The 12,636-nt window shown below is 44.7% G+C and overlaps 1 pseudogene; it reads left to right on the top strand.

Moving 5' to 3' along the window:
* The first annotated feature begins 7,463 nt into the window (after window positions 1-7,463).
* Window positions 7,464-8,477, top strand: LOC102436093 (annotated as a pseudogene).
* Window positions 8,478-12,636: the final 4,159 nt, after the last annotated feature.

The raw sequence follows: 12,636 nt of genomic DNA, 5'->3' as shown, positions 1-12,636 counted from the left end.
ACATGGAAAGACATTAAGTCATATATAACAGATTAGAGGGAAAGCATAAGTATGGTGACCCTGATAGCATGTCCCCTGTGTGTGTTACTACATGCCATTGAGCTAGCTCTGACTCCAGACGACCCCATGGATGTGTGATGTCTGCAGGTCGTGTGCTCAGCAACCCTGCTCAGCACCTGTAGACTCAGCCGATGGCTTCTTTTATGGAGTCAACCCATCGCACATTTGGTCCCTCTTTTGTTGCTGCCTTCCTTTTTTTTCTCAGCATATTGTTTTTTCCAAAGAACCCTGCCTTTTCATGATGTGCCCCAACTGGGACAGCTTCGGTTTTGTCATTTTTGTCTCCGGCCATGTTTTAAGCTTAATTTGCTCTGGAACAACTTGTTCATCTTTCTGAAGGTCCGAGGTATCTATAGAGCTTCACTCCCATACTGCATTTCAAATGAATCATATTTCTTTTTTTATCAACCTTCTTCATTTTTCAACTTTTGCACCTATTCATAGTCAGTGGGACTATGAGGGTATAGATGATCTTAGCTTTGGTCTCTGATGACACATTTTTGTCCTTGGTGATCATTCCTAATTCTTCCACTGTGGCCTTTCAGAGCCTTAGCTTTTTCTTAATGTCTTGGCTGCAGTCTCCATTTGAACTGACGACTGAATCGAAGTAAAAAACCATCTGTAACAATGTCAATGTCTTTATTGTCTGTGTTACAGTCGAGTATTTCTTTTCTAGTCATAAGGTGAAAATGCAGTCCTGTTTTGTCACTGTCTCCCTTCACTTTCATCAGAAGTCCTTTCAAGCCATTGCTACGTTCTGCCATTAATATGGTGTCATCAGCATATCTTAAGTTACTGAGATTTCTTCCACCAAAATTCAGCCCTCCTTCCTCTGAGTCTATCCCAGTTTTTCATATGTTCCCTCATTCCATTTAATTAAAAATAAAGTAAAACCTATTTATAGGGGTAAATACAATGAAATAATTATCAGTTATGTATTCAGAATTAAAAGCTAAGCACATAATATAAAAGTTAATTATATCAATATGTAGCTCTAAATGAAAGGCCGTATACTTATTAAAGTGAAACACCCAGGGAGTTTTCATGGTGGTGAAAGACTCCGTATCTGTATTGTTAGTTGCTGAAATCCATTATGCTCTTCAACGATAATAAAAGCAAAAAAAATAGTGAGCGACATTTTAAATGCAACATCAAAATTCTTTGCATGAGTGTGGGCATTTTCAACTAACAGAGCACTTCCTCGCCAAGAGGTCCTGTGAGGTCAGCTGCAAAGATATGCTCCTCTCTGCTGACTGTCCAGATGATCAGGTGCCTAAGACCAGGCGGTTGTACGTGCAGGAGCCGGGCTATGCGCGGTCCCTTGGCAGTGTCCGCATTCTATTTGGGAAATAAGTGATCCATGTAGTTTGTTATTCTGAATGGGATGCATGTGCAGATAAGATAAATGAGCTGTAGGTACTTGGAAAATACACTTAAAATGTGATGCCTCTTTCACAAATATTCAAAGAATGTTAGAGTAATAATGTTTATTTGAATGTATCCTTCATTTATATTGCAGTTTAGAATTTACAAAGTACTCTCTTATACACATGATCATTTGAACCTCACAACTCCATCATCAGAGAGAAAAGAAAGGCCTGATATTCTGATTTCAGCATAAAGGGAAAAAGCCATGACCAGAGAGGTTGACTAGGCGCCCGTGTTTTCTAAGTGAGGAATGGCAGAGGAAAAATACAGACCAAGCTTCTGACACAAACTCAACAGCGTGGATGTTGGGACCACCTTTCCTGACACTGTGAAGAGGAAATGCAAATCTCATGCTACCTCTAAAAGTCCAGTAGATGCCGACCAGGCGTAGTTCATGTTAAGGATGCAGAAGTAATTCTCAAAGTCAAATTTCTAACTCTGAAGCTGTTTCTTCAATTCCTTTTTCCAGAAGTTCATGGCCATATAGCTGGTGAAGCAAAAGTGATACTAAAGTGACTAAAGTATTGGTTTGAGTGTCAGTCTGACTTGAGTTGAAACCCTCTCTCCGACCAGCTCTGTGACCTTGCACTTATTATCTTTTGCTTCTCTGAGCTTTGGTTTCCTTGTTTTAAACATTGGAAAGAAAATCTACACCTACAGATTTATTTTGAAGGTTCAATGAGACTCTATTACAGGGCCCTATATATCACAAAAAGTGCTTAAATCATAGTCTCAAAAACAAAGAGCCTTTCTTTATATGTCATGCTTACAGAAACAAGAAAACCCAGAGAATCCAAGAAATTTATAATAAACTCTTGTCTAGATCCAGTTTTCCCCCAAACCTTCCTTTTCCTTGCTGTTCCCTGAGTCAGGTGGTGACTCCATTCCAAGCAGTCACTTTTTCTCAGCACCTTCACCCTCACCCTCTTCCTGCCACCTCGTTCTGTCCCAACAACCAATAACCATTTACAATGTGGAAATAAACATCAATCAAGTGAGAAGAAGCAAAGGCTATGGCTTTAGCAAAGGGCGTCAGCCTCTATACTTGTTTTAGCAGAGATTTAGAAGCCAACAGGGGAGTGGGAAAGATGTATGATGGAGAAAGGGAGTGTTCAGGGTATCGGCATGTGCCCTCGTTGGAGGCTGTTGGCATGGGGCACCTGGAGGCAAGCTGGCTAGGAGAGGGGCTCACTAGGTAATTGGTTAGGAGAGCATATTTAGCTTCCTCTGATTGGTCATGAATCAGAACTAGGAACAAAAATTAAGAACATTGTCAGTGATTAACCAAGTCCTGGCCATTGGGGTTGTTCTTTGGCTTTCTGGATGTTGTTAGTGATCATGGCCTGACCCTGCAAGTCAGAGTTAGAAACAGCAGGCTAGCTTTCTGGGCCGGTTACTGAAGAGGGTGGGTTTGTTCCCTGGGCTGCCTGTTGCAGAGTATGAGTCAGAGTTCTGTCTCTGTGTATGGCCTGGCAGTTGTCCAACAATATATTCAGGCTCTTGACAAAGTGCTCTGAGTCTTCCTCACAGGGCTTATTCCATGGACTGTCCTCCATTTCCACTCACTCGCCAGGGGCCCCAGCACACACTATGGCTCGTTGTGCATTAGAATCGTCTCAAAGAACTGGGTAGCACTCTTTGCCTTGCCTGCAGGTCTGATGCCATAGTGAACCTTCAGTGTCATCTCAGAGGCTCAGTCAGTTGCTCATCTAGCCTAGAACTGGATACTGGTGCCTGGAGCGGGGCGGCAAATTGCGGCCAGCAGCACTTCCAGCGCGCACTCCACCTCTCTAGACACCTGTTTCCACGGCCAAGCGTGAGGGGAGAAGGGCTTACCCCCCTGCCTGGTCCTTCTTCCCTTTCGCCTCTGTAGGCAGCATCTGGCCAGCCCTCAGCTCCCTGTCCAGTGCTGCCGCTCCTCCTCTTCCTGGCACGCCATCCAGCATTCTTATTCCTAAAGGGTCCAGCAAATGACAAATTTCAACACACACTTGTAGTCTTCATTTTCTCCTGATCACATGACTTGTCACTGTGTCTCAAATCCAATCCAATAGATTTAATGGTTTGAACTCATCTCCATATTTGGAAAAGTAAAAGTGGCCATTCATATTCATGGAGGGCGGCTGTCCAGGTGAAAAGGTGAAAATCTCCCTGTGGAAGCCATGGCGCCTGGAGAGGCCTGGCCGCTCAGCGGGCGCTCGCTGTTGGGCTGCGGTCCAGGCTGCCACAGTGGCCCCGGGAAGGTGCCACCACGTGCAGCAGAAAAAGGCAGGGCCGCGGCCCCGGGAAGGTGCCACCACGTGCAGCAGAAAAAGGCAGGGCTGCGGCCGGCTCCCGCGTGGCGGGAACTAGCACAGGCTACACTTTGACAGCATCTGACATTTAGGAAACTCACGGTGACCTTTGGCTTCCTCCGTTTCAGGAATCTCCCCAGCACAGCTGCGGCAGCAGATGGGAGGCAATCGTTCCAATTTGTGGCATTTTGCTCTCTATTTCTTAGGGTTGTTTGTGCAGGAGGTAGAGAGGCTGAGAGGAGAAAAAATGAGAAAAGATCATAAAGGAAGGAAAAACTAATTTGGAGGTCGAAGGTCATTGTTTAATGTGACAAAAGGAGACATTTGAATTTTAAGAAATTATGTCATCTGTGTTTTGTATGATTGGCTCTTCCGGTGCAAAGGACTTTTTATATTACTGTTTTGGTTTAAAATATTACGGGTTTTAAAGGCAAACTAGACATGTGCTCCAAAGCTGGCGAGTCTGAATATCCACATCTCACTGCTTTTCGTCCCGAGGCCCGAAGCCCAGCCCCGGGCAGACACCCCAGGCTTCCTCCCGGGACCTGCTGGGTCGGCCTGGAAGAAAAGAGCAAGACCCAGGAGCTCAGAGAACAGCAGACCAGCGTCTTCTAATCCAAACATGTGTAGCCTGCAAGGGAGAGGCCCTATTGTTTTGACCCCTGGTCGGCAAACTGAGGCTCACCAGCCACATGCGGCTTTTAGGCCCCTTGAGTGTGGCTCTTCCTAAGCCTTAGGAGCACCCTAATTAAGTCAATAGCAATGTACCTACCTACATACAGTGGGGCCTTGACTTAAGAGTTTATTTCCTTCTGAGACCCAGCTCGTTAAGGCGCTCGTTAACTCAAATTACTCTGTCAACTCAATGCAAAAAATTGGCCAAGAGACAGCTGGTATCTCAAAAAACTCGTTAGTCGGGACACTTATAAGTCAAGGCCCCACTGTAGTTTAAGTTTAAAAAATTTGGCTCTCAAAAGAAATTTCAGTCGTTGTCCTGTTGATATGTGGCTCTGTTGACTAATGAGTTTGCCGACCACTGGTTTTGACCTTCACAACACTTGGGTGTAAACCTTTGAGGAAGCACCTTCCTGATGCCTATTCCATGGGCTCAGTGGGAGGCGCAGCCATTAGTCAGAACAGCCCCGGAGACAGGCTGCTGGGGGAGCCCTGGGAAGATGACTTGGTCGCCTGCAGTTCACTTTCTTTTTCTTCAAATCAAAACCCAGGGAAATCGAAAAGGAAAGAAACTCCATTTGGTTCCTGCTCGCCTCCCAGGTGAAGGGGAGGCCCAGCCTGCCAGTGCCGAGAGGGCAGGTGTGGGAGGCCATGGCTGTGTTTTCACGTCTCATGTAGAGATGAGCAAACAGAGCCCAGAGGTGAAAGGGCCTCTTTCAGGGGACTCTGTGATCAGTGTTGGACATTATTGTGTCAGAATCAGGATGACAGGGCAGGGCTAGGATTTCCCACTGACACCACCTGCTCCCTACACAGGTGTCCAGGAGTGATGTGGGCGAGACACCACACAGAGAGCCCCTAGGAGAGGCGGGAGTTGGGCCCTGGTGGAGTAAGGGTAGTCCTGCAATGCTGGAGGCTACTCATATATTTGGTCTTAACTTGGAGCCACAGGTACTGAAGGTTGAGAGCAAGGGCTCTGGATGCAGCCTGCCTGTGTGTGAACCTTAGCTCTGGTTCCTGAGGGCAGGGACGTCAACCCTGTGTGCCTTGGTTCCTTGGCCATTAAATAGGTTTAGAGACACTAATAACCAGCAATTCGAGATCTTGCCAGGGGTCACTTCTGAGCCGAGAGAATTAAGCCTGTCAGGAAGGACTGCTATACATGAGAATAATAAAGTTTAAAACAGCTACCTGGGATGAAAGTAGTACTTTCACTCTTCCACAGTGAAGGGGAAAACACGAGTGCTTAAATTTTATAATTGGAGAAATGGATACTACTCTACCGAGGATTAAGTGAGCTGGCAGCATGCAGAGCAGAAGAAAGGTGAAGGCTTTCAGCTGAGGGCCCACAAGCATGGCATGCAGAGGCACTCTCCGGAAGGCGCTGTCAAAGTCAGGGCTGCACTGAAATACCTCTTATTTTCTCAACTTGACTTCTAACCCCCTAAGACCAAGTTTTAAAAACTAAACTCCAGCACTGATTGACTTACAAGAGAAATCCTGGGACAGGAATCAGCTGACTCAGATCTGGACCTGACTGGTGCCAGGTGTCCTCAGCTCCCACAATGCTGAGACGTGGTCTAGATGATCAACAGCCCTGCTGGACCGGTCCTCGGCTGTGAGCGGGCCCTGTGGATGCTGCTGGAGGCAGCCCCTTGCCCTGTGGTTTCCTGTCCACCGTGCGATGATTTATCCTCCACGAAGGCACCCACCCTTGGCCTTGCAGGTTAAGTGAAAAGGAATTCATTTTGCCAAACTTAAGTTTTGCTTCTTCTTTTTTTTTTTTTTTACTTCAAATCATATACCAATTTTTCCTTAATATGAGGTGAGTTATCCAGATTACCTGTGATGTAATATACAGCATTTTATTGGGGATAAATGTTATTGCTGAGCAGATTGGATGCATAAAGGTGCATTAGGAAACAAGTGAAGTGGAACTAGCCTGCTGGTTAACTGCCCTGTGGCCAGGGCCGTGGCTCTGCTGACAGGCGGCCCTTCTGACCTAGGAGCTGAGCTTCATTTCTAATTCACTGCAGCTCTTTGCTGTGTTGCTACCTTGGTAACGGTGCACCCCTTAAAATAAATACTTGTAACAAAACTCATTACTGTATTCCCAAACACCTGCCCTGGGCAGCTGAGCTGGTGCAGGCCGCTGGGCCGGCCTCTCAGCAGCCATCTTCCGCAGCTCTTCCTTCCGGGCTCCCACCAGAGCCACAGGCCACAAATACTTTCACGGTGGCTCAACGGGAGCCATGTGACCCAGCTCCAGCCAATGAGGTAACTGTGGGAAAGTCATTAAGTCTTATTCATCGGTCTTATTCAGCTTTTATCCCTGCCCTGCCCGGCGTGGGGCAGGGGCTGGGGCAGGGCTGGAGCGGTGTTCTCACAGCCCCTGCCACATGGCTCGGCCTCCTTCCAGGCGCTGCTGTGTGGCCTAGAACCCAGACGCTAATGGTCTGAGGTATGAATGAAACACATTACCCTGCTGCGAAGGTGAGAGGCCTTTGTCCATGTTCAGCATGCAGCACTGGGAAGGCGATCGGCTCCCAGCACCGAGGGTGCAGCTTCTATTGCCAAAATAGTAAAATGTTCTCCTGGTCCAGTGGGCTTGGGTAAGATGTTGGTAGAAGATATCGGCGATGCCACCATATAATGATGGTACAGCCAGCCTGAAGTGACTGCAGCTCGAGTTCTTCGTGAGCTGGCTGACAGAGAGGTGGGCGATGGAACTACCTCTGTGGTTGCAGCAGAACTTCTGAAACTGCAGGCGAGTTAGTCAAAGGCATCAGTTATGCTATCGGCCTGCTTGCGAGGAAGCAGCACGTTATACCTGGGAAGGGATGGCCTGATTAAGGCTCTAAGACCTCAGTGCCATCCCAAATCATTGACTACATGGTTTCATCACCAAGATGGTAAATGCTGTACCTGTGATTAAATACACAGATGGGAAAGGCCAGCCTCCCTCACGGTCAGTCGGTGAAGATTCTGAAAGCCCGTGGAGAAGTCATGTGGAGAGGATGTTCATCACTGTCTGCGCACGCACTGTGTGGCGGGACCCCAGGGATGCCCAAGAGAACAGTTCATGCAAAATGTGCTTGCCTTGTCTTCAGCCTGCAGAAAGCAAGCATGGCGCTTGGTGTGCAGGTGGTGACTACAGACCTGGAGAAATGACCAGCTTAGAGAGAATCCGATGTCACCAGGAGCAAATCCAGATCCTGGCAACTGGCGCCGACCTTCCTCCCACCCATGGTGGGATGGACGATAGTGTCGGGAGTGCTCTGTGGAGACTGGTGCTCTGGCAATTAGAAGAGTTTTACAAAGGGACCGCAAACACATCGCTTAAGCGTCTGGAGCAACTCCACCCATTTGGAAGGTAAAGAAACCGGTGAAGCGCCCATGTTGGGACAAGCTGTAGAAGTGGGACAGGAGAGAATGTGACCATGAAACGATCCTGATCACAACGCTAAGGCTCACACACGGGGCAGTTATCTGACGTGGGGCAAAGGGTTCATGTGTGATGCGATGGAGAGCTCTTTACATGATGCTCTTTGTGTGGTAAAGAGCGTTTTGGAGTCAAAATCTATGGCTTCAGGCGGGGTGCTGTAGAAGGACTTTCCATGTACCTTGAAAACTAGGCCACCAGCAGGAGGTTGTGGGAAAAGCTTGCTATTGCAGAGTTTGCACGATCTTTTCTTGTTATTCCTATCACACTGGCCGTCAGTGCTGCCCCAAACCCCCATTGATCTTTTTGCAAAGTTAACAGCTTTTTGCAAGGAGGTTGAATTAACCCAGAACATAAAAACCTAAAATGGATGGTCTGATCTGGTCAGTGGTAAACCTCGAAACAACAAACAGGGGTGTTTGAACCAACCACAGTTAAACTTAAGACCTTGAAATTTGCTACAGAAGCTGCAAATACCGTTCTTCGAATTGAGATCTTATTAAATTACATCCAGAAAGCAGAGATGACAAGCACGGAGGCCATAGCATGCTGCTCACTCAGGAGCCCTCGATGGCTGATCTGATTCCTCTTTATTTATTCACGGTAAGATGCAGTTTCTTATACCTCACATATTACGCATTAAAGTACAACCAGCTGTCCAAAAACACGTCTTATTGATCAGTCTCTTTCATAAAAGGAGAAAGGAACAATGGAAACATCTCTCACCTGAGGGTAAACATCCTTCCCGGTATTTCCTTTGGGACAGAATGTGATCCCTGTAGCTTTGGCCTCAGTCTTCTCCTAACGAGGAAGGAAACTTCCAGGAAGTTTTTATTTAAACAAAAGTTGGTATTTAAACAAACAAACAAAAGAGCCCTAGCTGGTTTGGCTCAGTGGATTGACCATCTGCCTGCAGACTGAAGGGTCCCAGGTTCGATTCTGGTCCCAGGTTGCAGGCTCAATCCCCAATAGGGGTCAGGCAAGAGGAGCCGATCAATGATTCTTTCTCATCATTGATGTTTCTATCTCTATCTCTCTCTCCCTCTCCTTTCCTCTCTGAAATCAATAAAAGTATATTTTAAAAAAGAAAAAAAGAAACACATTACCCTGCTGCTGAAGCAGCCCTAGCAGACACATGGGAAGAACTGCGGGCCTCGCGCATGGTGAGTTACCTGCACATGCTGGCACTCCCCGCCCAGGACGCCTACTGAGTAAATAATAAATGAACCCTTTCAGCCACTGTCAGTTGGGTTTTCTAAAATTCACAGCCTACAGCAACCTAATTGATACCTTGACCTTCTTTTGTGTTCAACTTTAAAAGTCCAAGCCTGAAAACCAAATATCATGTTACCTATTCATCAACCACGCGTCTTTATTTGTGTGTGTACATGCATTGTTCATTCCCAGGTAAATGTGTGAAAAGGGCGTGCTCATGTAATTCCAGGGAAACTGAGTGAGCACAATTTCTGTGCCTCTGTCTTCAAAGGCCCACGTCAGCTCTCCTGCCTTCGCTCCCAGGTGCAGCTGAGCTCCTCGTGGAACCTCTGTAGGCGAGTGGGAGTTGGAAGCACTGAGGAGGAATTAAATGCTGAGACAGTAGAAGTGCAGAAGAGGAAGAGATGTGGTTCAGAAAGACAGAACCTGTGGGAATAGGAAGGAGGGAAACAAATGAGACACTTTCAGTAAAAAAATCCACTTAGAAGCCAGCCTCCCTGGGACAGCACATCGTGATCCGTGCAGAAGAACACGGTGGTCGGCTATGCAGAGATGAAAGGAGGTATCCTGAGGTTGGCAGGACTCCAGAGCTGAGGGTTACGTAGGCCTGGCTTTTGGAAAGGCTCCACAGGTCCTCAAAGGAAGGATAAAAACAGGTACCCTGTGGACAAATTGGGGTTCCAATGAACTGCCACACTGGGGGAAAACCCAATATCCACGACCTGATTTCTTTTCTACCTTCCTCATGTACGACTCCGCATGGCCTGCCAGAGATTCTCTTGTCTTCTTACAAGAAGGTACAGAACAGTGGATGAATGTAACCAGAGCAAGGGGCGCCTATGGGGCCTGGCCAGGACCCTCTTGTCCTGATGACAGACAGTTTCTGGATCTTTTTCACATGAAAGGGCTACCAAAGTTGTGGATATTATTACTCTCTGGGAAACGTTGAGAATTTGTCACTTTCCTTCCCCTTTTGCCCCGCTGGCTGACCTGGTGCATCTCTGCACTTGTCTGTTTGTAATTAGGGTCCTCATGAAATCCAGGCAGCCTGCTCTCCGGCCAGGTGTGCGCACCGACATGCTGTGCCCAGCTGTGAGATGAAAACGAAGGAATGCTGAAAAGGTTAGCTCTTCCCTCCTTTCTCCTCTTTCCAAAGCAGATCATTTAACTCTGCTCAACACTCTCTTCCACACACTTTTCTGATTATACAACCTTAGCCACCAAGGAACATTTTAGTGATCAATCTGAGATCGAAGATACTGATGTAATTGATTGTATTGTAAAAGTTTATAAGCCAATTTCCACTTTTTCTTCCTTCTCCTGGGGATGTTGACCTCATGAGCTAAGTTATGACCATTGTTAACTTTCATTTCAAAAAGTTAAAAAGGCCCTAGCCAGTTTGGATCAGTGGATAAAGCTTCGGCCTGCGGACTGAAGGGCCCCAGGTTCAAGTCCGATCAAGGGCATGTGCCCTGGGTATGGGCTTGATCCCCAGTTAAGAGCATGCAGGAGGCAGCTGATCAATTATCTGTCATCGTTGATGTTTCTCTCTCTCCTTCTCCCTTCCTCTCTGAAATCAATAAAAATATATATATTTTTAAAGTTAAAAATAAATAAATGGTTCTCTCCTACAATGCACTCTGATGAGAAATAAAACCTGGGACTATGGGACTATGACAGCGGACCTTGGGAGCACTTGCCACAGTATGTGCCTGGGCAAGTGGTTCCCATCCTCCCCATGGCCAGGCTTACACTGCGCCTCCGTGGGCCAGCTCTCCTACTCTACCTGCACTTGAAGAGACGTTGGCTCTCTCCGAAGGGAAGGGCAAGAAATCTCGCCCCCTGTCTCCTTTGTCATGTCCATCTCTCTCTCTATCGCCTCATCTTTCTTTCCTCTCTCCTTTTGTTACTTGTATTGCAATTTGGTATTTAAAAGCCCACATTAGTAAAGAAATTTCTGTCACTGAAAATGCCCCCTCCCACAAACGCTCCAAAGGACTCACTTCCTATCTAGTCAGATAAAGTTGGATTTCAGTTAAAATTGTCTACATATGTGTTTCCAATAAAAACTGTGGAGAACTTTGTAAATGAGATTGCATAAGAGGTATTAGCAGAACTTGTCATAATTGTTCAGCTCAAATGTGTGCTAGGTTGGCAGCAAGTTCATTTGCTTCCAACTGGTTTCCCCAATTCATTGGACTTAGAATTATATTTTCAATCAACAAATTCTTGAGTTCTATGTATATTTATCTTGAATTTTCTAGGGGAAATGAAAGCTAAATAATAATTTGCTTTAAGCTGTGTAAATGTTTTTTTATGTTGGTGTTTATTGTAACGGAGCATTATTAATATACTTAATGTAACAAACCAAGTTTTTTTTTAAAGGCTTAAATCATCTGATGTAATCTGAGAAATCACCAGCATTTGCTTTATAAGTGAAGTAAAACTAAAAAGTCTAAGTGATGCTGGTTTACAATTCGTAACTAAAAACATGCTGAGAATAATTAGCTGTCATTGAAAAATCAACCATAAACCAATCAGTAGAATTAATATAAGATTTTTTCAATAAACTTTACTTAGGAATTCTGACAGAAACAAAGACATTTTGCAATGGTGTCAATCATGATCACTATTTTAAATCATTAATATTTACCAAGATGTGGTTAATTGCTTTGTACATTGCAAGCTAAGTCTAATGGGAAAATGATGTGACTGGTGGTATATTTCTTTATATATTAGAAATAAACTTTTAGCTTTTTGTTAAATTCTTTAAACTGCTCAGAATTTTTATTCATAATAATACATGATCCAGTGAAAAAGAAGATGCTTGTTCTTCATCAATTTAAAGATCAAAAATGATATCAAAATCACCAAAATAATTTTAATACAAATTTGCACATATATATGTTTGCTATTAAACTAGGCTTTAAATTCATAACTTCTCGAAGCCAAAGGAGACAAATATTATCTTTTTAATGTTATTATAATTTCTTACATTTTAGGAAAGTTATTGATAAAATTAATTTAGAATATTCCACAAATTTCCACAAAGTAAGTGCAGATTCTTTATTTACATTAAAATGCAATCTGTGTCAAAAATCACTTGATTTTTTTCATGTTTTATAGGTGAAGAGTATATATTTAAGCGCATAAATAAAAGAAATATTAAAGTCATAATAGACTGTAATAAAACAAGGCTCTCAATGTTTACTTGAAAATGATTTTAAATATAAAATACAATGCTGTTTATGTATTTCAGTTTACAAGTAGTGTTACTGGCAGTCCTCCAGCGGAAAGGCCAATGAATGCTCTGAGCAGAGTTAACAGCCATGAATAGAGTGTGTGTGGGCGGGGTGCTAGGCTCAGCTTGTCCATGTTTTATAATTACAAGGATAAAACGCATATAAGTTACAATGTTCATTTAAAAATCCATTCCCAAATCATTTGAAAATTTGTACAATCGATCTTCTTAATTATACAGTTAACTCCTAATTGTTAGGCATTCTGGCTATAATTCACTTA

The sequence above is a fragment of the Myotis lucifugus genome, unplaced genomic scaffold (assembly GCF_000147115.1).
Source record: "Myotis lucifugus unplaced genomic scaffold, Myoluc2.0 scaffold_325, whole genome shotgun sequence".
NCBI classification, from domain to species: domain Eukaryota; kingdom Metazoa; phylum Chordata; class Mammalia; order Chiroptera; family Vespertilionidae; genus Myotis; species Myotis lucifugus.
This window is presented reverse-complemented; position numbering and strand designations above follow the sequence as displayed.